Raw genomic sequence first — 5,000 nt, 5'->3', positions numbered from 1 at the left:
GGTGTTTGGAGTTTGAGTCCTCTCCAATGTGTCTGACGCTGCTGGTGTTTGGAGTTTGAGTCCTCTCCAATGTCTCTGACGCTGCTGGTGTTTGGAGTTTGAGTCCTCTCCAATGTCTCTGACGCTGCTGGTGTTTGGAGTTTGAGTCCTCTCCAATGTGTCTGACGCTGCTGGTGTTTGATTGACAGCAGAGACGCGCGACTGTTTCCAGGTGGAACTCAATAGCGCAGACCGTCTTGCACTACTGTTGCACTCACAGTGATATTTGTATCCTTAATCATTACTTCATGTGGTGTAACATGTGTGGCATCGACTCCAGACCACTGCAAGTCAACACCAAACACCAGTCCAGTTGCAGAGATCGTTTAGATCAGGCCAGTCCGATCTGACCCCAAAACCGGCGGCATGGGTGTTGAGTTTACCGTTCACTTTCTTACGAAATCCTAGAAAGCTTGGTTCCGATTCTAGGGCGAGGGGGACTTTGCGCTTCCCAAGGTCGAGAAACACACACACACACACACACACACACACACACACACACACACACACACACACACCAGTGGCAGATGCTGCTTTTTGAAAGAGTGGGAAACTGTAATAAAATTGATCAATTATTAAATGAATATTATTAAGGTACTATATTATTATTAAGGTATTTTATTATTATTGTTATTAAGGTACTGTTTTGTTATTAAGGTACTATATTGTTCTTTATTAAACTAATATTATTAAGGTACTATACTGTTCTTTGAGGGCTAAAGTTATCCCAAAACCCAGTTTAAACCAAAGAGTACAGCTTAGGGAGTTTTAAAAAAAATGGCAGCAGGCTTGGCTACATCTTAATCAAACCACTTCTAGTCAGCCAGTTCACTTTAGGGGGAGTTGAAATAGGCTATTTGATAGCCTACTTGAGTTATTTCTCTGTGACATCAATTTTGGACGTTCATCTGCCTTGCTGTTTTATTCTGAATATCTCCTCTTAAGGAAGACCATCAAATAGCTTTAAAAAACCAGGTAAACAATATTGGCATCAACTAGCTGCCACTTTACACAGCTATAGCGAGCTAGCTGGCTACAACCTAGCTTAAACACACAACTGAAAACAAAAGCAAGTCACAAACTCAATAACTGTATATTTACGGACAAACAGAAACTGACTAGAAGTATTTGAGCAGCTTGCCTCTCGACTTCACCTGCCAACACTCTGCAGACTGCAAAGCATTGACTGAACTTGAAACTCTCCCTCTCTGATCACACACACACACCAACACTCTCCTTCACACACAAACACACACATACAGTACACACACACACCCTAGTCAATTACAAACACATCAGCCAATCAGGTTCATTTGCACCGAGTCTGCAGTGTATTCTTAAAGACAGAAGACCAGCCAGTTACATTCAGGAAGCCCACATTGTCCAAAACATACTGAGCCTTCTTCCACACATATAATTAGCCAATCATGTTTATATTTACAAAATCCACACAGCCAATCAGATTCAACAGGACAGGCTCAGGGCCAAGCAGATTCATGAAAACAGGGCGACAGCTAATCAGGTTCAATTATAGCACACTGTAGTGAGGTCAGAGGCCCATAGTGTCAGGATCTGACCTTCACTCTGACCTTGACCTCGAGGCACCTCAGTGTTCTAAATTAGCCTACTGTGGAGCTGTCTTAATCTGGAATTCTACTGCAGTGTTCACATCAGATCCAGATCTTAATCTGGAATTCTCCTGTAGTAGTTACATCAGATCTTAATCTGAAATTCTACTGCAGTGTTCACATCAGATCCAGATCTTAATCTGGAATTCTCCTGTAGTAGTTACATCAGCTCTAGATCTTAATCTAGAATTCTACTGTAGTGGTTATATCAGCTCCAGATCTTAATCTGAAATTCTACTGCAGTGTTCACATCAGCTCCAGATCTTAATCTGGAATTCTACTGTAGTAGTTACATCAGCTCTAGATCTTAATCTGGAATTCTACTGTAGTGGTTACGTAATCTCAAACTTCATCCCTGTAAGTGCAGTCTCGGACCCAAACGTTTCAAACCCAAAGCTAAGAGTACAGTAGTATATATTTGTTATTATACCTTACATTACATTACATAATGTCATATTATTTGAAATCAGATATGCCGACTAATATTGTGTGTGTGTGTGTGTGTGTGTGTGTCTGGTGTACTTTGGGGGGTTCTATTCATTGTCCCTTTGAAGAAGATGTGTGATATGCCCATGTATCCATTCATGAGCCACGATATAGACACGAACAGCTTTGCTAGCTAATGTGGTCGCAGTAAATGAGCTGGCTATGCTAACTGCCACGATATAGACACGAACAGCTTTGCTAGCTAATGTGGTCACAGTAAATGAGCTGGCTATGCTAACTGCCACGATATAGACATGAACAGCTTTGCTAGCTAATGTGGTCACAGTAAATGAGCTGGCTATGCTAACTGCAGTAAATGAGCTGGCTATGCTAACTGCAGTAAATGAGCTGGCTATGCTAACTGCAGTAAATGAGCTGGCTATGCTAACTGCAGTAAATGAGCTGGCTATGCTAACTGCAGTTGTTATTGTTATGCTGACCATCCGTCCATACGGATTTTACTCTGCCGTTGTAAATAGCCTACTTCTCGTGGCTTGTTCCCCCTGTACACAATGAAAATGCTTTTGTTGTGGAGGGAAAGGATTAACAACAGGCAAAAATACTGCTAAGGTAATGTTTCACGATTCTCGGGAGATGCCTTGAGGTCTATATGTTGTATGGCTATGCTAGGTGAATGATTTCCATTACTCCATTAATCATTTGTAAATCGGCTTTTTAAAGGTTATATTAAGGTGAAAATCTTACATAGTGTACCTTTAACTGATACAGTGTTCCCACTAACACACATGATACACACACACACACTCACACACACGCACGCACACACGCACACACACACACACACACACACACACACATACAATACCAGACAAAAGGCTCCAGTAGTTTGCTCAGCATGGAGTCCGTTTTGTACGAGACAGAGATCTCCTTTTGACGTACCAGCCCAGAAAGTAAACAGATTGGGACTCTTTAACAGAGATTGAGTGTGTGTGTGTGTGTGTGTGTGTGTGTGTGTGTGTGTATGTGTGTGTGTGTGTGTTACATGAGGGAGGCTAGCAGAGAGGGTTATGGGAGATTGTTTCTGGGGTTTAAGTCCCCTAGTCCATTGGTTCTCAAAGTGGGGTCCAGGGATCCCCAGGGGTCCCCAGCACATTGTCAGGGGGTCCCTTGCAAAGTTTGGTACAAAATATGAAATTGTCTTATATGGCGAAAAAATGCTACAGTATCAGTATTTGCCCAATTGATCTGCTGATACGTTACATCAATACGTCAAAACACTTTACTATTAATTAACCGCCAACAAAATGAAAGTTATGTGAAGCAAACACTATGTGTTCAACACAACAGGCCTACATTTGACAAAGAAACAACAATCCTTTAAAAAAAATCCTACATACTGTCAAAGTTTCCTAACATGACTATTAGCACTCTATGTTTTTAAAATACATATAACATAAGCAACAAGTTGTATGTGTTGCATGAGGGGTCCTTGGAGAATTTTCCACTCCATGAGGGGTCCCCGGCCCACACAAGTTTGAGAACCCCTGATCTAGTCAACCCAGCCAGTGTCACCACACACACACACACACACACACAGCACGTAAACACAGACACACACACACACACACACACTAGCCACCCTGAGAGAAGAGAAGGGCAGTATTCTCCTGCTCAGCCGGACTCCTTTGTTGCTGCCAAGTGAGGAGCATTGTCCAATTTCCTCTGCAGGAGCACAGGGCGGCACACACACACACACACACACACACACACACACACACACACACACACACATACACACACAGCACATACAGCAGCCCCCTCCCCCATCACACACACAGCATACAGATAGACTCAAACACACACATTCCAGCCTTCTCTCTCTCTCTTTCACACACACACACACACACACACACACACACACACACTCTCTTTTGGAGTTCTTTATTGCTCCGTGTTTGTTCTCCTGCATGCTCATACTATGTCCCTCACACACACACACACACACACACACACAGTTCCCAGGAAGGTCAGGCTTATGATCATGTGACCATGAAACGTGAGCTCAAGATCCCCCCTTCAAAAACACACGGCCAAACATGCTCTCTCTAACACACACACACACACACAAACACATTATTAATGTGCAGGATATAATAGCCTCAAATTCCTGGGATCTTATTGTGTGTGTGTGTGTGTGTGTGTGTGTGTGTGTGTGTGTGTGAGGTGTGTGTGTGTGTGTGTGAGGTGTGTGTGTGTGAGGTGTGTGTGTGTGTGTGTGTGTGTGTGTGTGAGGTGTGTGTGTGTGTGTGTGTGAGGTGTGTGTGTGTGTGTGTGTGTGTGTGTGTGTGTGTGTGTGTGTATGATTAATAGAGGCAGGACTTCCTTCACTGTGCTGCTGCAGGAAGAGGCTCTGATAATATTGGGGAATGAATCTCCGCTGAGCGGGAGAGCCTTTGTTCCCAGTCGCCGTAGAAACAATGACAATTGGACAGAAATAGAATTGTGGGTAGGGGTCAAAGTTGAAGTGACCAGGGCAGGGCGACACTGCTCAGTTTGACTGAAAGGGTGTGATGGGTGTGAGGCGTGTGTGTGTCTGTGTGTGTGTGTGTGTGTGTGTGTGTGTGTGTGTGTATGTGACTCAGTGGGGTGGTCTTAGACTGCAGTTCTAAACTCTTACCTCATATCTAGTCATTCCTCTCTCTCTTACTCTCTCTTCTCCTTCTCTCTCTCTCTCTGTCTCTCTCTCTTTTCTTTCTCTCTTACTCTCCTCTCTTTCTGTCTTTCCTCCTCCTTTCATCCACCATTGCCAAGTGTTGTGACAACATGAGCAGCCGTACTGGACAGGAGTGGACGGATAAGTTAGCATTGCTAATTCTAGCACCTACT

The 5,000-nt window shown here is 43.6% G+C and overlaps 1 protein-coding gene across 1 annotated transcript in view; it reads left to right on the top strand.

Moving 5' to 3' along the window:
* Positions 1-5,000, top strand: part of nherf1b (NHERF family PDZ scaffold protein 1b) — a 79,130-nt gene that overhangs the window by 40,301 nt on the left and 33,829 nt on the right. The gene's annotated exons all lie outside the window — the stretch shown is intronic.

Source organism: Alosa pseudoharengus, unplaced genomic scaffold, assembly GCF_046254945.1.
Source record: "Alosa pseudoharengus isolate Yale_2024_CS ecotype anadromous, Long Island Sound unplaced genomic scaffold, YU_APseudo_1.1 YU_APseudo_1.1_scf_21, whole genome shotgun sequence".
NCBI classification, from domain to species: domain Eukaryota; kingdom Metazoa; phylum Chordata; class Actinopteri; order Clupeiformes; family Clupeidae; genus Alosa; species Alosa pseudoharengus.
This window is presented reverse-complemented; position numbering and strand designations above follow the sequence as displayed.